Source organism: Uloborus diversus, chromosome 1 (assembly GCF_026930045.1).
Source record: "Uloborus diversus isolate 005 chromosome 1, Udiv.v.3.1, whole genome shotgun sequence".
NCBI classification, from domain to species: domain Eukaryota; kingdom Metazoa; phylum Arthropoda; class Arachnida; order Araneae; family Uloboridae; genus Uloborus; species Uloborus diversus.
The window spans coordinates 240,487,038-240,511,460 of record NC_072731.1 but is presented as its reverse complement, the minus strand read 5'-3'; the positions used below and the strand labels follow the sequence as shown (position 1 = coordinate 240,511,460).

The following is a 24,423-nucleotide window of genomic DNA, read 5'->3' as shown; positions in this document are numbered from 1 at the left end:
TATACTTTAGATTTAAAAAATGTTGATGTGAGCAAATTTTCATTTTTACAAAACTAAGGCTAAATAATAGAGAGGCAAAAGTGCACATCTGAAACAAACCAACTAACATCTCTATAAACTAATAGATACGTCTATTTCCGCCTATAAACCGGATATTAGCCTTTCCATATAATCGATGATCAGACAGTATTATTACAATTGCTTAATTCATTAAACCTCATTCTTTAGTAAGTGGTTCATTGAAAAATTTTAATGGTGATAAAATTCCTTTAGTGTCTTGTTGAAAGATTTTAATAATGGTAAAATTCCTTTAGTCTGCAGTTTGCAAAAAAAATTTAGCAGCATAGAAAAACTTCATAGCATTTTTTTAAAACACACAAGTTTGTGACTCTAAATAACGACTTATAAGAGCATAATTATCATCATCTCATCCAGTTGCTCTTCGAGAATTAAAGTAACATTTTCACAATTTTTAAATTAAAATAATCACAACTACGAAATTGAACTTTCTAATTTGCTATACACCTGGAATTTCTGAGGCAATAGGGGTTTCGAAACTTAGTTTTGATAACGTACACTGGGATTGTCAAGCCAAAGTGTTTCTTGACGAATTTCACAACTTATTTTTGAAAATCCGCTGTAAATTTATCTTTTATAACGCCGTAATTAAATATTTCTAACAAGTAATCAACTTACGTTGAGTGTAAAAGGTTTTTAGGAGAAATCTTGAATGTCATTTTAAATTGCTTATTAAAGAGACAGAAAGTGCTTTTGGAGAGCGCACATTTTCGTAATACAACAGATGGTGCTTGACTCTTTCAGCATGTGGTTTAAAAACTTATGAAAAGGCTGTTTTAACTTGTTTTATCAATTATGCTCAAATAAAAATTTGTCTAATAAAACAAAGTTGAATTTGGTATCAAATAAATTTTCTTTGAAAAGTTTTTCAAGGAGCGAAGTATTGTGTTTTGTTGTAACAAATTTCCATGTCAATGGTATTTTAAAACTTTATAACAAAAAAAGAATAAACTTTTATTTAAATTTTGAAATAAAGCAAAACTCTAGCATTTTTATAAGAAGAAATAATTGCAATTAGTATCTGGAAACATACTATCTGGAGAAACGCACATTTTGAATACATACAAATGTTCTTCTCAACAACTCAGTATAAAAACTAAAACAATTGAATCATAAAATTTGGCATTTGTAGAGATTAAAAAAAGAAAGTTTCCAATTTGTTAGGTATGGCATTTTTTTGAGACATTAAAACATGCAGTTTTGCATTTGAAGAATATTTAATACTCATTGCAATCAGGGCTCAATTTCTTCTAACAAAAAGTGTGGGAGACATTTAAGTTTTAATGTCTATCTAATTATTCATATAAAAGAAAGAAAAAAGTAAATTCCCGTGAGAATTTATTTCATCAAACAAGCACTTCAAGTACTTATCTCTACACATCTCTTAAGTTGTGAGGCAGAGATTGATGATCAAAGCCCTCTTGATTCTTTAAATGAAATATAAAGTTATTCAAAACATTTTTTCTATTTGAAGGAAATTGTCTTATCTTATTATTCAAACCACATCTGGCTGAGTGTTATTTATCATCAGTTCATCTTGACTGTGTTTTCACCACTTTTAGACCATTTGTACAAGTGATTATTTCTCCCAGTTTAGGCTCAATTTCATTTAATGCTTTCTACGGCTGTATCTAAAATTATTCTAAAATTAAAATCTTAAAGTCTAAAATTACTCAATTTTTTTTCTATTTAAAGGAAATTGTCTTATCTTATTATTCAAACCACATCTGGCTGAGTGTCATTTATCATCAGTTCATCTTGACTGTGTTTTCATCACTTTTAGACCATTTGTTAAAGTGATTACTTCTCTCAGTTTGGGCTCAATTTCAATTAAGGCTTTCTACGGTTGTATCTAAAATTATTTTAAAATTAAAATCTTAAAGTCTAAAATTATTCAAAGTTTTTTTTTTCTATTTAAAGGAAATTGTCTTATTTTTTTATTCAAACCACATCTGGCTGAGCGTCATTTATCATCAGTTCATCTTGACTGCGTTTTCACCACTTTTAGACCATTTGTATAAGTGATTATTTCCCCCAGTCCGGGCTCGATTTCAATTAATGCTTTCTCCGGCTGTATCCTCAATAAACTCAGGAGTAATATAATTGCGGTTTTGAGGTGTCGAAAGTGATTGATATGAATTTCCCCAAGAAAAATTAACCCAGACGCAAAAACCATTAAATAAAACAATGCGCTTTGCGTAACAACATCCTTGATGGTAACTTTCCGAGAATCTAAAATATACGAGGTAAAAAAATAAACTCTTCTTGCTTTGCATAATCAAAGAATTTCCTTTGTGGTTGGATCCAAAAGAAATTGTATGTTAAGAGGAAAATGTATAATCGAAGCAACTAAACAATCATTCAAATGCTTCATTTTGTATTCAAGACAGACTTTTAAAACTGCCAAAGTACAAAAGCAACGTTATCTATGGGAGGTACAGATTTGCGTACCTTTCCCATTTTGTTTGACATGTTTATTTGGCTTTTGACTGCGTGGCGGTTCCTCTTTTAAACTGCTCTTGAACAAATTATTGGCTGAATTCCTCCTGTCATAAAGATGAAAACCATGAGGATGATACAGAATGATTTTTTTTTAAATCATTGCTAAAATCAGAATAGATTCGAGATTTCTGATTGAATGGTATTGATAAAAACAAAAGACAAACGGGTGAACTAAAAAAAATATTAAAACGGGTTGAAATAAATTAAACAGATTTAACGTTTACATTTCGGATACATTTTAACGACTGAAGCTCTTAGTAATTCTTTCAATGCTCGTCAAGTTTTTTGACGCCTAAGACTAAGCACTATTTTTTTAGGTCTAGCAGATGTTGCCAAAATGAAACGATTACCACCCAAAATTTGGCAACTAATATTAAAATTCCAATTATTTACATGGTACGAAGGAATGGTAGACCCAACAAAATTTAAATTCGAGTCACAGTCGAGAATTCGCCCTTTCTCGTATTGATTTCTCTATCAATTTAAAAACTTAATATTGCCGAAAAAAATTCACCGGAAAACAGTATGAACTTAGTATGATCTTTTTATATGTAACAATGTCAGCTTCCCCCCCCCCCCCCCTCTCCCGCAAAAATTAACAGAATCATAAAACCTCGGAAATAGAAGTTCAAGCTCACCATTAATAAAACTGAACATTGAAACCCCTTACTGTTAGTTTAATATCGCAAAATGAAAAAATGAATGTCCCAACTTTAAAAAGAAACAGCTCGTATGATAAAAAAATAGTCCCCCCCCCTTAAATCTAGCAGATAGCAATGTGCAAAGGGCAACTATAAAACTATTTAACGTAAGGAGCAGTTTTATTTAACCATTGTTGTGCAAAAAACAGGACAATTTTACGACTAGTTTTGTGGAAAAAATGTGCAAGCTATCACAGGAGGATATGGTACTTTGTTTTCGTAAAAAAGCAAAGGACATTCATCCTGATTCTTTCCTCAATTGAAAAACTAGTCTTCATTTGGTCATTTGCAATTTGTACAAAGTTACGTGTTTCCGATAGAAGGTAAAAAAAAAGTTAGAATAGAGTGACCTAGATTGAAAATAGATGGCTATCTAACAAGTTTCACACTCAACATTAGCATTTAGATGGAAAGTAAAGAGAATTTAAAAAGCATAATAAAAATTCCGATCCAACCTCAACTTCACCCTCTTCCCGTTTTAAAAGAAATCTTCCTTCTTTGTTATTTGCTTATTTATTTCAGCGTATGCAAACTAAAAAATCACAAGATCTTGAAAATGAAGGTTAGTGAATCCTTCACATAAGTTGTTTCAAAGTTCTTTATGATTGTCTTTCCTATTCTCTCGATAGCTTGATTGTGTGGAAAACATGAACAGTAAACACGTCATTTTTGTATTCAAAACAGGGAAATACTTCTTTGTTTGGTATTGTAATAAATAGTTAATTTATGATAGTTGCTTTTTTTTCAAGTAGAATAATGGTTTCTGCTTAAGGAATGTATGATAAATAAGAATATTTACTTACGATTTTAAATGAGATACGAGAAAGTATAAATCTTCATTGTTATAAAAGTGTTTCAAAACACAACATAGCAGTTATTAGTGTTTTGTTTGCATGTTGATAGAGGTATTTAAGTGAAAATGTTTCTAAATTCATGATGGAATATCATAGCAGAAAGTCTATAATTGTGACCAACATAAAAAAGTTTATCCTGACTTAATACAGAAAGTAAACAAATCCCTTAATATCTAAACATTTAGGTAAAAGTTAGCACCTAATTTTGGCTAACTTTCATGCAGTAAGAAAATGACAAATGTTAATGTAATTCAACTAAACAGGATTTTTAATCGAGCTACATAACTCCCTTTTCCATTTCAAAAGTTTTTTTACTAATAATCTCACATTCAAATACAATATTAAGAAAAACGAAGACCTAGATTAGAAACCGCTGTTGCTAACAAGTTCATCAGTGTCTTAGTTCCGACTAGCGTACGCAAACGGGGAAGTAACAGGTGAGATTTTTACTGTTGTCCTTTGATAGAACAGTTGTTTGACACAAAGTAAAACAGGGTTTAAAACAACATTTATCAAACTTTCAGACTTTGGTTTCTATCCACTTTTATTGGCCAAGGACTCCTAGGTGCGAAGCCATAAACTGACTTTGCAGTGACGTTTTGATAACGTCAAAAGTGACCGGTCACAAAATAATTGTTGTAGCGACGTCGCAGTGAAGACACCTGAAACATGTCGCAAATGCGTCATAGCGTGATTCTTGGGAGACGTCACAGTTTTATGATTTCGTTACTGAGACCGATGTGACTCGCAGTGACTGGCGTCCCTAACACTGGCGTGTTGTACTACCAAGGCAGTAGGTCGATTAAGTAAACTAAAATTTAGATCATTAGTTTTAAAAATAAGCCCAGTTGGATGTGTTTTGATGATGCCTTGCTTGGATAGTGACATAGAGAAAAGGGTTTGGGTGTCCACTCCCAAAGAATTTTAAGAAATTGATGTCCAATAAACGAGATTTTAGTCGATCTGTAATGGTATTTTATAGGAAGTGAGAGTAGAGGTGCACCCCCGAAAAAATTTCAAAATTAAAGTATCAAAAACGCAATTGTAATTCAAGGAAATTCAAATGATAATTCTCATACCACATGCATTGCTCTTACGCAGCTGGAACCTTTTAATTGAATTCTTATCTACTTTTGAACAGTTTTTTAAACTGTAAAACTTCGATTTTAAGGCCTATACAGCACATGACTAGAAAATATAAATTTAAAGTTTATATTCAATGTTCTCCAAGGCTATAGGAATATTGAGAGGGAAAAAAAGCAATCCAACATTTTTTCCAACATTAAATTAGAGAAATAAAGTGAATTACTCAGATAACTGTCATTATGTCTGAACTATTTTCCTTAGTGTGTAATTTTAGCCATCATTAATCAAAGTACGTTAGAAATCAAACGCATGATTAATTTCAGTGAGAGGTTTTGAACGCTAATCATCTTTTTCTCAATTAATCAAATATCCTTAGTAAATGGAAACAGAAAAGTACCTGATGAATGAAGTTACGAGGGGTTTGATAAATGATGAAAATGCTGTTTCATGAGTGTACGGCGCTTATGCGCAAGTAGTTTAGGAGATTTTAAGATAGGATAATATTTCGTGATCATTGTGTAACTATATAAGATACTTTAACCTTGAAATGAAATGGTGAAATACTTTCTTGAAAAGCTAAAAGGGTCAAATAAACTATCATTGTCCATGTAAAACGTTGAACATACTACTTTTTTTTTATGAAATACGGATATGAAATACCTCAGATTTTTTGAACTATTTAAATGTGTCTTATTTCACAGAGACTTAATAATAATAAGAATAATAACAACTAACTTTTTGATAATGCAGGAGGGATATAAAACTATAAATTAAAACCCAATAGTCGAAGCTAAGACAGAAATAGTGGCGCCCCGAACTTCAAGTTTTGGGAGGGCAGAAATTCTTAATTTACCGAACGCCGAATGAAACTCCAAATTTTACCGAATGATGATAATTTTGTGAAATAGAACACCAAATTTTATCCAATGATGGCAGTTTTGCAGAATGATAATAATTTTGCCAAATAGAACACCAAATTTTACCGAATGATGATAGTTTCGCCGAATCGTCAGACGAAATTTTGCGAATAAAGAAATTTTTAGAAGTTACGGTGACCTCTCGTAATCTCTGATCTGGGAGTATCTAGACAAAAATGCTTGAAATGCCTATAACTACCAGTGGGAAGATGCAGTCAATTTTATGAAGTTGTTTGACTTCAGTGCTTTTATGGCTGGCGCTGTTGGTAATAATGTTGATATTATATATAAACTCAGAAAATGAATTAATAATAAAAGTTTTTTCAATTTTATTTTTTAGAATTTTTGTTTTTTTAATTATTGTGTTCAAAGTTCTGAGATGTGCCCCTATTATTGCCCGTAAAAAATTCATTCCACAACTTTTTGTTTCACTGAGAGTTACTTTTTGAAGTGATAAACATCAAATTGATGAAATTGAAATTCACCGAAAAGTCAATGCATGGTTGCAGTTGAAAAACAAAAACCTAGAATTCCAAAAAAAAAGGAATTAAACATTTTTTTTCTATTTCCTGCACTTAATAGATATAAATAAAAAGACAGTTTTACACGAAAAATATTCATTAAAAACAAGGGAAACGCCTCAAAGACCTTGGTAAAGAACTTCTATTTGTTTTCGTAAATACTGAGCAGCATATAAAACTGTTTTATCAACTAAAAAGAACACAGGTGCCTCAAAAACTGTGACTTTAATTTATGAGCCCTAAGTTGATTGAATATATCTTAATCAAAAACACAGATATAAGTGAAATTTCTTTTTTCATCTTCTCTCTTTCTATGGTGTGGTGAAGAGCATATCGAATTGTCTTAATTTTTGCGTCAGCGAAACGGCAAAAGAATCGTGTCCTTTCATATATTTTCTTGATGATCGTTTGATATTAAGTATTTTCTGCAGATAGGGCTCCCATGAAAAACATCAAATGAATAAACAGCTCATTACCAATGAATAAACAGCTCATATTAAAAAAAAAAATAATACTAAGATTTTGAAAAGCTTTTCATAAATGAATTGGAAGCTGTAACTTCTTTTACATATTTCCAAAGAGAAAACGACTAGAGAATACTGTGTATTTCCATGTCCACTGGTTTGAAGTGTTCATGCAATGAATCCGTGCACTTTTTCCATTTCACCCCCCCCCCCCCCCAAAGAAGCATGAAGCAGAGCTGCAGAATTCCGTTCTTCCAATTTAGAAAAAAAAAAAAAAAAAAACTTCATCCATTAATTAAAATGTTTTTACTCTCGAGCGCTAAATACAACAGCTTTTAACTATGTTGTAAATTTTCGAAAATGAATATGCGCTTACGTGTTCATTCTCTGCTTGGTCTACTTCTGTGGTTCTCAACCTTTTTCCTCTTATGAACCTCTTAAAAAAACAGAAAAAAATTTAGGAACCCACTGTTCATTAAGTAATTTTCAGGTAAGAGCACAAAATTTGGGGGGAAAAAAATTCACCTACAGTTTATATTAGTTCGAAACAAAAAAACTAAAGCATATTTACAAATCATCTGTTACAAACATTGATACAAACTAAAATGATAGCTAGCAACGCGAAAATAAATATGAAATCTTTTCAACAAATCAACTGATTCTTAGTAAGTATACATTAACTTTGAAAAAAAGAACTGTTAAAGGAACAGCAAACAGCATGTAACAAAAAGATCAACCTTTAGCTTAAATTCTGAGTCTTTCATTCAATATGTTTCTGTATTTGTCTTTCAGATAAGTATAAAAAACACTAAAACAGAAGTGAGTCAAAGGGTAATCTCTAAAATCAACTTTTAGAGAACTGCCTCATCATATCTAAATGAGAAACTTTCTACCTCTATTAAAATTAGAGGGTCTTTTGAATTATATCTTCTAAAAAAGGATTACATACACAGTGTCGGATTTAGGGGATCAAGCCGGGGCACTTGCCCCGATGACAACTTTTGAAGGGCGGTAAATTCCCCCTGTATCTGTGTATTTTGGTTTTAAGTTGATATGGAAGCTGGGAGGAAGATAGGTAATTGCGGAAGTTTTCAGTTTTTTCCCCGGCTCGGAAAAACCGAAGCAATAATTCAAAATTTGCTTGATAGAGATATATCGCGTCTATTAAGAAAACGATCTCTGAAAGCTAACGAATGATGTTTCAGATGTGTGCACGTGCACATATCGTCGCCTCAGAAAAGCATTAAGATATCTATCTAATCCCGTTATTCTGAGGCGACGATATGCTCCTTGCGATGATTGTGTCATGTTCAACTGCATTTTCTTATAAAAAGTTTCAGGGAACATTGGACGCAAGTGCTAAACTTTTTTTTTAACATGGTTTAAATTCCATCATACTTAAGTTTTCCATTATGTACGAAAGTCAAATCTATGCATCTTCAGAAGTGCTTACAAATAAGGTGGATATATACCACCAGGGTGGGTATTGGGCAAGGGCGCCCATTTGCGAAATTGTAAGGGGGGGGGGGCTTATGTATTTTCCTCATGGTTTAGCAGGATATTTTCCCCATGGAAACTGATTTTAGAGCAGATTGGAGTTATTAAAATTTGACGTTTTTAATAACTTATTCATTAACGGCTGGAGAAGAAATGTTTTTACATTTTTGCAAAGAAAAAAGCGCTAAAAGCAAGGAAGTTCACATTTCTAGGGGGGGGGGGGGAGCTTGAGCCACCACTTGCACCCCCCCCCCCCCAATGGACACCCTTGGTATTGGGTGAGTGTGTCATGGTGCAGATTGCGTTATTGAAATTTTTAGCGAAGCGATGCCGTGTTTCTCAAAATTTTTCTAATTTAGAATACCAATTCACTTTATTTCCAAATTAGTAACAGTAACTTTTCAACAGATTTCCAAATTAGTAACAAATAAACTATGACCATAAAAGCCACATTTGAAACACTTATATCCATCTTCTTTCGTGGCGAAAAAACTTTGACGAATAATTTCTTTCTGCACAATTGAAACCATTAAAATTTTGATTATCTCTTGGTTTTGGAAAAGATTTTGTTTCTTTAGGTATAAATGCAATATAATCCGTTTTAATTCTTGTACATATTTTCAGCTTCTCGCGAAGTTCAACAGTGCAGTAAATAAATGATCACAATATTGCGTTACTCGTATCTCTTTACGTTTGCAATTAATCCGTCATTACAATATTATTTTGGCGAACCCCTTTCCGCGCGAACCCATAAAAGTTTGCGTATCACCGGTTAGGAAACACAGGATAACAACCTTTTTAGGACTATTACTTTTAGCAAAGATGAGCTATAAAGATTGTTTACGTACGTCACGTTCAATAATTATATTTTTCTTATAATTTTTTACTAATTTGTTTTAATATTATCAACAAAATGAGTTAAAAACGAACACTTCTGCAAGAAATCAAACAAACTTTTTTCCAGGTGAACAAAACATATTTAATCGGATATTAGAAGTAGGGAAGTTAGATCAGTAAGCTCACATTTAGAATAAATGAATAATTATTACTAATTTGCACCTTTCATGCAAATTGAACCAATCTTTTCACGTCGTCACTCCATTGACAAATCACTCCATCAGATCCACTGAGTTAAATTATTTCTTCGTTAAAGTCATGAGTTTCATGACTCACAGTCGGTCACGATGACCAAGGATAAATGACCTGTTCCATTGGACAGTTTCATTCTTGATCACGCATTGTTAAAGCTATGCAATTTTCACGTTTGCCCAAACATAACAATGACAGTATAATAATAGGCTGCGGATCCATTCAAAATAATTTAAATTAATTTTGATATCTGGAGAAGAATTTTAGATGAGTGAGAAAGACAAAGCTTATTGTTTTCTTCAATGCCACTCGGCTGGGAATTTTATTTATTCACATAGATTTCACATTCAGTAAAATTACGAGAAAATGGCCTTTGATATATATGTGTCCTTATATCTACCTTGGTGCAAGGACAACCAATATCGGATTTTGACCAAATTTAATTTATGACAGAAATCTTTCCAGAAAACAGTAAACTTTTCGGAGCAAGAACAATCAATGAAATGCAGCACTCTAGTACTGTGAAACGTTTGTAAATTGACCTCTTGCGGGGCAGTACTTAAGTGGTCAACTCATTAGAGAGGTTGCATATATGATTCAGGGTCTAATTCTATACCTGACAAAAGCGGACAACTTACAACATAAACCTTTACCAATCCTTGTTATAATTAAAACAATTATATAATAATTAAAACAATTTAAAATGTTTTGTTCATCTATGTATGTATATATATATATATATATATATGTGTGTGTGTGTGTGTGTGTGTGTATATGCAGGGAAAGGCTTTGTCGTGACAAGGCTGAACTCGATCCGGTAACTTAACTACTGTGTCATTTCAGGGGAATGAAGAAACAAAAAAATGGTCAACAATGAACGCTACTTACTGGAGTTTAGAGTTAATCCATTGGAGTTAGGGTTACAATTTCAACTATCAAAATATCACCTAACAGGCAATGACTTCGTTCAAATGTAGAAGGTATTTGAGATTTTTAGGTTTACAATTTCGACTATCCAAACATCACCAAACAGGCAATGACTTCGTTCAAATGTAGAAGCAATTTTCACCCGTCATACCTTGACGAGCGCCTTTCTAGTATATATATATATATATTATAGCTGCATGTATATGTGTTCCTTGCACAAATCCAGAGTTTATGTCGGATCTGTGCCAAGTTTGGCATAGAGATCGTTTGATACGCAGAAATTCACAAAGGTGGAGGCGGGTGACCAGAAAGTATGTGGAACAAAATGTTTACGCCTATTAAGAACAACTAGAAGGCTGGAGCCCCTTGCTCGCTTCGCTCGCCAACCCGTACCCCTTGGCTTCCTCCCTTATGAAATAAAAACTATTAGAAATCAATTAGGAAATAATCAAAATTCATTATGAATAAAATCTTTTATCTTCTACAAAAATGTAACATGAAAGGAGAAAAAGACGACTGTTTTTTTTTTTTTTTTTTGTGAAGCGTAAATTTGAAACATACTTAGGTAGAGAACGATGTGTCTAATTATCTGTGCGTCTACCCTCTTTCTCGGTAATGCAATTTAGAAGGATAATCCGAATCAAACTAAGCATTTTTTTTTTTTTTCTGTTCGAAAGACCTTTCACCGCAAGAACATTTAAACCACATGTTTCATTTTTTTTTGAGAAATTTTGCGGCTATATTTATACAATTCAAACATAAATAACCGAATAAAAAAGCGTTACACTCTAGATGTAAATTCGAATCCGTTGCAATCATCTAATGATAGACGCTCTTAGAAAAAAATTATGTAAAGAAATCCTTGCACGAACATTTTTATGGGATCAATTGAGGCAGTGAGAAGCAAAGAGATGTAAGTGCCAAAATGAAAAATTTGGAGATAAATCAGGGGGAATTGGTAGGAGAACCTCTCCTCTGTTTTAGGGCAAGAGATGGTACTGGTAGCTCTGGTGGTAGTACAGAATCGTTTTGAAAAGAAATTCAATGAAGACGTACCTAATATCTGAACTTTAAATGAGTTTTACTCGAAAATTCAGAAAATTCACTTACATCACTTTGCTTCTCACTGCCTATTGAAAGATATCTTTTGACTATATTTTAACTGCATTTTTTATCCAACATCTCCAGTTAAATAATACACATAGTACAATCACACATATTCAGATATCTTTTGCAAATTATTAACATTGTTAACTAAGCAACAACCCTTTTATTTTCGAACTAAATTATACGAGAAACTAATTTTTATATTTACGGCAATTTTTAAATGTATACACTACTTACAGTAAGGTGAAGAAAAGACGATACTTGAAATTAAAGTTTTTATTTCAGTACTAATTAGTTTTTTATTTTCCTTTAGATTATTATAATAAATATTTTGCTTGTGCAATTTATTACCGAATGATATAGTTTGTTTTGAAGCTTAGCTATAATTTCAGAAAAATCTTTAATTTGCGATAAATGTTGGTTATTTTGCATACCTAACTCTTTCGCAAGAGTAGAAAAGAAAATATTCATTTTTAATAACATTTCCCAACGTAATAAAAGACTACCTTCTTATGAAGCAACTATTATCACATGTATTATCTTTAAAAAGAATCCGTATTTCATCACCATTTTCTTGAATTATATCTCATTAACTATTTTCCTCAGTCAGATGACGACGCATTTTCCTTTACGCAAATTACCTACATCACAATGTAGGAGAGTGTGGGTTGCTTCAAGAAAATAAATCAAGTAAGACTGTGGTTTTCAATCTGAAAGGTGCCCTTCCTAGGAGACATTGAATTGTTGTTATGAGCGGGGGATGGGGTGGCGGGGACGCAGCTGTTACCAAATTTTTTGAACCAAAAGGAAGAAAAATCAAATTTATGGAACAAATTAAACTAAATATATTTGACAACATTAATAAAACAAATAATCTTAATACCATTATTTGTCGAAAGTTTGTGAGGATGTTTGTTATTCTTTCACGTAAAAACTGCTGAATGGATTTTAATGAAACTTTACAATAATATAGCTTATGCATCAGAATAACACATAGGGTACTTTTCGTCCCGTAATGGGGGGCAACGTCCCCCCAAAAAAGGTGCTATTTTCATATAAATTCTCTAATAGGAGGGCGAAAAATGTTTTTGCGCATATTGACATTATATGTCCAAGGAAAGCTCTGATTTTTCTGCTGAAGATGGCACCTGTTCGAAATTTCTAAGTAAAATCAAAAAACAAGTTATAAATTTTTGAGTTCCATGTTCGAAAGGCTTTCCTCAATTCAATACAGTATTTAGTGTATCATCTCAACTCCCTAGCGATAGCTACAATTGTTGTATTGTTGAATATTTTTGCTTTTCATCTGACTGTTCAAATCTTTTCTCAATTCAAATCTTAAAGAAACATTTTCGCATAAGATTGGCAAATAATAAATTTATTTGGCTGATTATTCTTCTTTTTGATGCAACTTTGATGCAATTAATGTTTTTTTTTTAAATATTTATTTGTGTTGATTGGATACTTATTCATTATCTAATCGACCAGCAGGAATTAAGGCAAACTTTTTTGCGCCAAGATATCAAGAGCTGAGGCATTTAGCAATTTTGTCAAGTATTGCTGTTTTTGAAGCTAAACACTACGTTATGCTGTTTCTCGGTTTTCACCATGTAACCAAACTATCACCATTAAAAGAATCCTTAAAATTTTTGTTTAAATGTGAACAAATCCACCAACTAAATTAGGCAAATCCATAAACAGCACAGAAACTTCCACTATTTTGTCTTAGTGTGCAATTTCGAACAATAGCCAAATTTTACTACTTATTTTGAAAATATTTCGTATGAAAATGTTTAGCATTATATCATGGTCACCAAAAGTATATCATCATTTGGCGACAGTATCTCTTTGACGAAAATTAGTAATAGACAATTTTACAAAGTAGGGAGAGGGTAGCATTATCTAAGGTATCCCAAAACGAGTACCGCAAATTTGGTAACATTTTAAATTGCACCAACAACTCACAATAATTGAAATTTCAGAAAATAACAAAAGCTAGTATAGAGATATTATGTGCGACTACATTTATTAAAACCATAGACTAATAATAAGAGTAGTCCGAGCTATGGCAACCCTTTTGCTGCTCATAAACCAAACCATGTGACTGGTGGATATCCTAGCAACAGCGGGCGTTAATCGTAGCAGACGATCAACGCCAGCGCGAAATAAAATAAATAGAATTGATGGAACACGGAAGAATGATCTTTTATGGAGTCCGATTTGTAAATTTGTTATTCTAAGTTGTAAATATTTTGTTAATAGAGTGAGTTTTTCGTTTAGATAGCATTGTGCATTTTCTTTAGTCAATTTCAATAACTCTCTAAGCAATAAAAGATGCAAGCGACCAAGAAGAATCAGCAAACGGTAAGATTTTTACCTACAGTTTCAATTTAAGATACCGATTAGTACATTTTTGCGTTAACGCAAAACGTTTACGCCATTTCGTTCACGCCAATGCTGACAGCTCCAAATGAAATAAAAGTTACCGAAAACTGATCAAAAACTATTACTAATGTCAAAATAATGCATAACTAAAAGAAAAACAGTTCAATCTCTGCACCTGGAAGTTTTTTTTAATGAAAACACATTGTCTTAAAATACATGTCGAGTGCCAAACTATAGATAATGCTGCCATCTAGCAACCATGCTGCCAAAGTCTTCGCCAAGCCCTTCCACTAGTCACATGATACATCTATGAACCAATTTTCTTTATCAGCAAGAATGAGAAAGATCGGTCTACTCTTATTATTAGTCTATGATTAAAACAATTGAGGCAATAAGAAGCAAAGGGATGTAAATGGCAAAATTAAAAATTTGGAGATAACCAGTACACATGGTAGGTGAACCTCCCCTCTGTCTTGGGGAAAGAGATGGTACTAGTTGCCCTGGTAGTTGCTGCTATACAGCATGATTTAGAAAAAAATTTCAATGAAAGCCCACCTAGGATGTAATCTTTAAACGCGTTTTACTCAACACTTGAAAATGTCCATTTGCATCCCTTTGCTTCTCACTGCCTCAATTGTACTTCAAACGCCCTATAGAGATAGTTTGAGACTATAGGTTCATAAAAAAAATATCAACTGATAACTTTTTTTTAAACAAGTGAAAATTCATTTCCTTTTTTGGAAGTTCTTCAAATTTTTATTTCTTTAAATGTCGTGCTTTCGTTCCTAAATGGATACTATTTTGTTCTTTTACTATTTTATTTATACTTCTTGCTGTTTTACTTTTATGGGTATGAAAGAAGCTCAATTTTTAATCACTTTAAAGCGGTGTGTTTTGAGTTCTTTCAGTTAAAACAAATAACGAATGAAGGTAGCAATTATTTCTCATAATTATTATTGACCCAGGCAACGCTCGGTATTTTTGCTAGTATAAGATAAAACAAATTAAACATTAGAAGAACACTACAATTTGAGAAAATTTGCGCTCAAAAGCAAGCCCATCCATACATTAATATTTCATTAATTTTGTATTTTAAACATCTAATTAAACATCTTAATACATATTCAGGGCCAAATTTAAAAAGTGGGCTTCTAGGGTCCAAATCCCCTTTGAAATGTTCAAAATCATTCCAAAAAATGCTTTTTGATTTACATTTTTGCTGAAAAAATTAGTATTACTATTTATTTTTTATTATTTTTTTTTCGAATATCATTTGAAGAATGAAATTTTATGATTAAAAAATTGTACAAAGATAGTGCTGTTTTATAGTATTTATTTTATGTTCTGCTGTTATTGTAAACTTTTTACAAAACAATACAGCGTGTTTCTTCAGATTCTGAAAAGCTAACGCAAAAAAAAAAATAAATAAATAAATAAATAAATAAATAAATAAATTATTTCAATTTGAAAGGGAAAAATATCTATGTTTAACTTATTTTTTGTTTACTGTTATAAAATATGAATTAAGAAGTGTTTCTTCGAATGCGCGTACACGTACACGCATTTAATCAAAAGACATCAATTATTGAATAGGGAGCAGGGAGATTATGTTTTTTTTTCTTTTATTAAATATATTCGTCATCTTCATTTGCTTTAAATAACCAATTGTAACAAAATCAGTAGCATACATGAACGAAATCAAGTTTAATTTAGACTTCATGAGGAATATGTTTGGTAAAACCTCCCTGAAACAAAAATTTGGTTTTGGCCACGCTCATATTACAATATTTTACTTAAAAAATGTGTCTTGGTGCAAAAAAAGGAAAAACTACTTTATATAAAATATGCTGTTGCTTCTCTAGTCCGTTAAATAATTTTCAATACCATAGTAGCATTTATGAAAACAGATTATCACGAAAATTTAAGATGATGTAACAATTTTCGTCTGAAAAAAGGGGGACGCTATAAAAAGTTGAATTAAGGGTTTTAATGAGAAATTGTTTTGCAATTAAAATCTTTCATCAGCCACTCACACTTACGTGTAGATTTCACGTCTTATTTTTGAAGCATTTTTTGCTAATAAAGTATCTGATGTATCCATTTCGGGTCGCTAACGCTCTTAATAGAGCTTATTTGTCATTAAAAGTAGAACAGTTGAACTTTTTTAAGTTGGCAAGAAATAAGTATTATCATTCAATTCAGTACTATGTTGTTTTTACTTAGTTGTTCTTAAATTATTTATATTGTTTTTTTTAACTAATCCAAATGGGTTAAATGCTGCGATTTTTGTTTTATATTGCCAAATACAGCTGGCACTGTTTATGTGAGTTGTAAATTGCAAAAATTTAAATTTGTCAAAAACGAATTCATTATTATTGAGTTTACTTACTTTTTTTTTTTCGTTTTTAGAGATTTTTCCTGTATATTAAGTCTTCTTTCATGTTTCCCCCCTTACTTTTACACAAAATTGGATTTATAGAAGATACACACACAATTTCTTAAATTTTTATAAGAAAAATTGTTTTTGAAATAATTAATTTGAATACCTGGAAGCCAAAATATTGAAATTCTTGCAATATAAAACGAGATAAAATAGGTATCACAAAAATTAATTTCGCTATATTTTCGCCTACATTAAATGATTGAACTACACTTTGCAGTCCAGTAATGAGCGTCCACTTTGTTTACTTTTTGTTACCGTAGTATTTTCAAAAACCGTCAAAACATTCATAAACGTACTTTATATCTACGCCCCACTCATTAATTTCAATTGCTAAATTGCGAAACTGTTTTCATAAATTTACTCATTACATCATATAATAGCTATTTACGTCCGAAACTGATCTAATCTCAGGTCTTGCTCAAACGTCAAAGCAGAGAGGAAAAAAAAGCAAACCTTATGATTTATTCGATTCAAATAAGATGAAAGACGAAGATTAATTTCAGGTTCGGCTCTTCGTCTTCTATCTCCACTCCATCCATTCAACAATTAACTCAATTAACTTTTTTATGCCTTATTTTCCTCCACTAAACTCATTCTCTGCTGGAAGGAAATGCATTCCCTCTCCAAGAAAACTGCTTTTGGATGAATATCAGAGCAAGGTGTGACCGGAGCAAATTGCAAACTTGGCGTTGAATGGGATTCTATTTATGTACATGACCTATTTGTGAAAGCATGGTCAAGAAAACTTTCGGGTGAATTCGGCTAAATTCAAGAAGAGAGAAATATGATATTCTCCTCAATAAATTTAAAAAGAACTGAAAGATCTCTGATGAGAGTTGTTCAGTTTGTCTTGGGGTTTAGATGTTTCGTAACTTTGAATAATTACGAAACTGGGACGTAAAGAACTGTTATCTTAACATTTAAAAGCGAAAATCAAGAAAGATTTTCTGAATGTGTTTGAAATTATTTTGATTTTGAAGAAATATAGTCTCTAGAACTGAAAAGAAGGAAAAGATATTTTTACTGTTTGGGCTTTTGATGTATTACTCTTAAAATATGAACTTCTTTCGTACTTGACGACAAATATAGTTTTTTCTTTTTTTTTTTGAGCAATTACGATTGCTTATTGTTCTCACTTGACTGTTTTTGGCGTTCCTATGATTTTATTTTCCCGCCAGCACCCTCTGCATCATCACCGTCGACCGGCTCCTCACGATGCTGCTACTATAGCAAAAACCATCTCCAGGTTGCGTCCATATCCTACACTTACACGCATACATACACGCACGTACACACACACAAACATCTACACACACATACATACACAAACACACACTCAAACACATATACACATGCATACATACATACACCTACACATACACACACGCCTACACACAACTACCCACACACTCATGCCTGCACACAGACACAAACACGTATGCCTAAACACACATACACATTCCCCCCACACACACAAACACTCATACACACAACTACCCACACACTCATACCTGCACGCAGACACAAACACACATACCTACACACGTACACATACCCCCTACACATAAACACATATACCCCACACACACACACATAAACACACACGCCTACACACACACACACACACACACACACACACACTCGTGATTGCGAAAAACATAATTTGAATTCAAGATGTCAAAATTCAAAGTATTTTTTTTTCCAATTTAATTTTCCTTATTTCGTTTGATACGTAAAGACGATTTCAACAGTGACTGTTCAATTGATATGTTCTACAATTACTTTTTAGCCAGCTGCATCCGCGACCAACTCATCAACATTATGCACTATAAGTGGTTTCGGAATTTAGTTAGTTACTTTTGCAACAATGGACCTGGTTTTAAAAAGTGTTTTTGATCAGTTATCTCTTTCTTTGTTGATAATTGAAATGCATATTTTTGTTTATAGGTTTCGCTATTTTCTCCCATAGTTTAAAAGAAAAAAAATTCTGAAGATTAGAAGATCTCCCGAACACTTGATTTTTTTTCAGAAGGGAAAACTTCTTAGGCGCGTTGAGTATTTTTGAGGTGGGGAAAACCATCCATTTCGCGACACCGTCACCTCACCTCAACCCCATTTGGAATTTAGCGGCTTCTCACTGTAACTTTACCACATTGCTTTCAGTTGGAACCATAGACTAATACTAAGAGTAGACCGAGCTTTCCCAGACTTGCTGAGGAAAAAATTGGTTCATGGATACATCATGTGACTGGTGGAAGGCTTGGCGAAAACTTTGGCAGCATGGTTGCTAGATGGCAACATTATCTATAGTTTGGCACTCGACATGTATTTTAAGACGTAATGTATTTTCCTTATAAATTTTTTTTCAAGTGCAGAGATTGAACTGTTTTTCTTTTAGTTATGAATTATTTTGACATTAGTAATTATTTTTTGATCACAGTTTTCAGTAACTTTTATTTCATTTGGAACTGCTACGTCAGCGTTGGCGTGAACGCAATGGAGGAAACGTTTTGCGTTAACGCAAAAATGTACTAATCGGAATCTTAAATTGAAATTGTAGGTAAAAATCTTACCGTTTGCCGATTCTATTTGGGCGTTTGCATCTTTAATTGCTTAGAGAGTTATTGAAATTGACTAAAGAAAATGAACAATACTATCTAAACGAAAAACTCACTATATTAACAAAATATTTACAACTTGGAATAACAAATTTGCAAATCGGACTCCATAAATATTCCGCGTTCCATCAATTCTATTTAATTTATTTCTCGCGGTAGTTGATCGTCTTCTACGATCAACGCCTGCTGTTGCTAGGATCTCCACTAGTCACATGGTTTGGTTCATGAGCAGCAAAGGGTTGCCATAGCTCGGTCTATTCTTATTATTAGTCTATGGTTGGAACTCGGACCTCAGCAGGGCTGTCAAGAGCAGGTTAGTCTCTTAATCCGATTCCTGAGTGAGCGCGAGTTGGATCCTCACCCGGGTCAGTACGTTTCTTTTCCAGAAGAAAACATTTTTAAGCTAAAATAACATTTTTGAAGTAAAAACTTTTTGAAGTGAATATATTAACAACCAATAATATATTCATAATAATTAATTTTAATATTTTTGAAGTGAATCGGTCCTTTTTGAGATGGGAAAAACAATGTTTCTGGTATCGGTGAGACATGTGTTTGCCGTTGCCACTCTGCAAATGAACAGCTAATTGTAATGGGGCTGTTCATATTTCACCTGTTACTTTTTGTAAAGACGCTTCTGCATTACCTCAAAATAAAATTCGGAAGAGCTTTGATGATTTACCAATGATTTTGAGTGGGAATTTGAGGCAGTCTTTACAAGATATTTAAAAAGGTTCGAATCAAAGTTTTTTTATTTCCTATTTTTGTTGCCATAAACCTATGGTATCAGTCTTGGAATATAATGATAATAATGATAATGTGTGTGTTCAGTAAGTTACCCCCCTAAAGCCAGGGCTAAGGCAGAAATACATGAAATATACCGCCAGCTCAGTCAATTCCAGCCGAGGACTGCAATTTCGTGCAGTCCTTGGTTGGACTGCATCGGCTCGACTGGACTGGAGGGAGGCTGGAGTGCCTCCCTCTTATTAGTACTCATTAGCCCGGCATAGGAATGACTGAGCTGGAGGTGGAAAACCTCTTAAAGAAGCCAAGAGCGCCAAACAAACTGGTAGCTAATACAGAATTAGCACTGACCAGACGAGTGACCATGATCTCTGCCTCCAGCTCGGTTATTCCCTATTCTAGACTGATGAGCCCAAACGGAGTCGAAACTACTATCTCTGGATGTGATAACCGGGCTGTTGCTATATTGCAAGCATTTTGTGCGTCTTTTGAAAACTATTTTAAAATAGGCCATGTAGCAGTGGTTAATCAGTTGCTAAATAAAACTTAAAAATGACAGCATCAAAGAACATTTTCTTCATCCTGTGTTTAAATAAAAAAAATAATTTCCCTTTAAGGTAAGACCACCAGTGGTTGACTCCCTCACTAGTAGTTGACACTTATAAAGAAAATAACAGCAAATTATACAAGAAATTACAAAATTATGAAAGAGTGTTACAATTTGTACTGCTTACACTTCAGCTTATTCACAAATTATCTTTTGGTGCCGATGCTTTTCTTGTTCATTTATTTTTTCTCTATTTCTTTTTCTTTTTTATGTCAACTACTAGTGCGGGTGTCAACTACCTGGTGGTTTTACCTTATATCTGGACTCGGGACTAGGATTTTGTGATGCACATAGCTCAGGGCCGTAACCAGACTTTTGTATCGGGGAGGGTTTTACCTAACACATTGCTCAGGAAATCTGTATGATCAATAAAATTTGATTTCATTTATATATTCTATTTATTTTTTTAAAACTAGGTAACTTCAAGCCAGGGGGGGGGGGGGGGGCTGTTTTAGAGGCATTAAGGAGTCTAAAGACCCTTTACATTCAAAAGTATCGGTTTTCTGGAAAAAAAATATATGTTATGCATAATTTAATTCTGAACAATTAGATACCTTATTTATTACCGTACGCAAAACACTTTTCAAGTTATCGTAAAAATACGTAAACTTTCCCCATAGAGATTTATGTTTACAGCAGCTGTTTAAGCCTCTTTTTCTCAGGTGCCGGTTTCTCGTTTTTCGTCCGTGATATCTCAGAAAGTTTCTTATGTATTTCCGTAAAAATTTTTACGCATTTTGGTCTGATTTATTTTTATGATCTGAATCTAAATTTTAACTAAAAATGAAAATTAATATTTAAAAAAAAAATTTCACCCAAAGTTTTGGAAAATTTTGATATTAACTCATAAAATTAAAAAAAAAAAAGAATGAATAATAAAAAAAAAAACTTAGGTTCAGGTCATAAAACTAAACCAGAGAAACATGCATTATAAAAGTTTTACGGAAATATATAAGAAACTTTCTGAGATATCACGCACGCAAAACGAGAAACCAGAGAAAACACAACCTGAGAAAAAGATGCTTAAATAGCTGCTGTTAACATAAATCTCTATGGGAGGTATACGCATTTTTTCAATAACTTGAAATGTTTTTTTTGCATTTGGTACTGAATAAAGTATCAAATTGTTCGGAATCAAATTAGGCAAACATATATTTTTTTCAGAAAGCCGAAAAATTTGAAGGTTAAGGGTCCTTAGACCCCTTAATATAGGCATATGTAAAAGATGACGTAACTAAAAAATCTGATGTGTACACTATATAACTTCGCTTCTGTTAAATATTCGATGTCTTTTTAATAATTCAAAAGAATAGATACGTGTACTCGTATACGCGCATTCGAAGCAATACTTCTTCAATTCACCTTCAAATTTGAAGAATTAGAAAAATTTTATTTTTCAAGTGAAATTGAAATTTAAATAAATAAATAAATGAAAAAAAGGATAACAAAAGATATTTTTTGGAATAGTTTTTAAAAATTTCGGAGAGGGTTTGAACCCTGAAAACATACCCTTTAAATACGGCCCTGACATAGCTAAAAACTATAAATGATTTATATTAAGCTACAAGAAAATCGCCCGTCAAGGTATGACGGGTGAAAATTGTTTCTACATTTGAGCAAAGCCATTACCTGTTTGGTGATATTTTGAAGGTTGAAATGGTAACCCTAACTCTAGTGGATTAACCCTAAACTCCAGTAGGTAGCGTTTATTGTTGACTTTTTTTTTTTTGTTTGTTTGTTTCTTCATTCCCCTGAAATGACACAGTCTTAAAAGTAAAACAGTTAAGTGACCTGATCGAGTTCAGCCTTGTCACAATAAAGTCTTTCCCTGCATGTTAAACATTATCAAAAAAAAAAAAAAATTATAAAATTATCATGCCGTGGCGCGAGTTTCATTGTTGAAGCACCCGGATTATTCGATCATCGGCAATTATTTACATGAGGATATGTTTTCACGCCTTTAAATTTTGTACGACGTTTATGTTCTCTAAATAATAATTCTAAACAATGATCACAGTTTAAAGAAAATTTTTGCTCTCCGGAAAATTAACTGAAAAGAGACTTTCACAGTTTCTGAAAATCATATCTAAACTCTTTAAATGAGATATCTTAAAAATATCCCAACTAATTTGCACAAAACGTATGTTTCAACTATCATTTTCTCCCCAGATACTTTTTTGATAATCAAAGCAAAACTCTATAAATGTTTTGATTTGACTGTGTGTTACATCTTTGAAGTTTATCCCACATTTGTGTGTTGGAAGTTATAATTCTTACCAAAATTACAGTTAAAAAAGATATTTTATGTCGCCAAAAATTTAACTGAAAATAAACTTTCATTTTTACTGAAAATCCCATCTGAAACTTGTTAGATGAGAAATCTCAAAAATTTCCCAATTAATTTACATAAAATTTAACTATAATTTTCACCCCAGAGGATTTTGTGAGTCACAAAGCTAAGATCTATAAATGTTTAAATTAGACTATATGTTAACACACATTTTAAGTTTGTTCCACATCTGTGTGCAAATAATAATTGTTGACAAGGATCACAGTTTGAATAAAATTTAAGTCTCCAAAAAATTACCTAAAAATTAGATTTTTCACGAATATTGAAAAATCCACACATTTGTGTGTTGGAAGTTATAATTCTTACCAAAATTACAGTTAAAAAAGATATTTTATGTCGCCAAAAATTTAACTGAAAATAAACTTTCATTTTTACTGAAAATCCCATCTGAAACTTGTTAGATGAGAAATCTCAAAAATTTCCCAATTAATTTACATAAAATTTAACTATAATTTTCACCCCAGAGGATTTTGTGAGTCACAAAGCTAAGATCTATAAATGTTTAAATTAGACTATATGTTAACACACATTTTAAGTTTGTTCCACATCTGTGTGCAAATAATAATTGTTGACAAGGATCACAGTTTGAATAAAATTTAAGTCTCCAAAAAATTACCTAAAAATTAGATTTTTCACGAATATTGAAAAATCCCACCTAAAACTCATTAGAAGAGAAATCCTAAAGATTGCTAAAATAATTTACCCAAAATGAAAGTTTCAACAATCATTTTCTCACCAGATGCTTTTGTGATGCACAAAATAAAAGTATAAATGTTTAAACTAGACACAAACACATTTTTGTGCTTTAAATAATAATTGTTAACAAAGACCTAATTTAAAAAATATTTTAGGTATACAAAAAAATTAACTGAAATATAATCTTTCACAAATACAGAAAATCACATCTTAACCTCATTGGATGAGAAATTCTACAAATTGCTAAAATAATTTACACAAAATGAAAGTTCTAACCATCATTTTCTCTCCAGATGCGCACACACGCAAGGAAGACATTAAAATATGAAAACAAATTACTTACTTAACCAGTTCTCTCCCAGTTTCATCGCACATGCTTCCAAATTAGATGGTAAGCCATTTTAGCCACACTTAGCAAAAATCATCGCAGCTTCTTCCCCCATGCATAAAATTTCCGAAAGCCACAGCAGTCCCACACTTAATATTTTCCTTAATAACCACTTTCGCCGAAGGAGGAGGCGTTGGAGACGACTTGTTTTTATTCTTTTCCAGCGCCGAACGATTTCTCCTCACAACCTGTTGATTCTCGGGAAGTTGTACAATCGAATGTGGCAAGGTAGACAGTTCTCCGGCATTCGCAGCATCTTGGGATCGCGCATGCGCCGTCTCTCACCTGTAAGAAAGTTGGGGGAGAAAGTCTTAAACTTGCCATATACGGCTGTCGGCCCACTTACTGATTTCCCTTTTTAATTTTAGAAAGACTGCGCTAATAGCAGTTTCACTTGTTTTTATTTCTCCTCTCCAATTGGTTCTCGGGCTATAGCACACTAACCTTCA

General features: G+C 32.5%; 1 protein-coding gene across 1 annotated transcript in view; it reads right to left on the bottom strand.

The window, feature by feature from the left end:
- Positions 1–24,186, bottom strand: part of LOC129234213 (uncharacterized) — a 61,567-nt gene extending 37,381 nt beyond the window's left edge. Inside the window, exon 1 of the mRNA XM_054868135.1 lies at positions 23,930–24,186. The gene's annotated coding sequence lies outside the window, so the exon portion shown is untranslated. The remainder of the gene's footprint in view (positions 1–23,929) is intronic.
- Between the last annotated feature and the right edge of the window lie 237 nt (positions 24,187–24,423).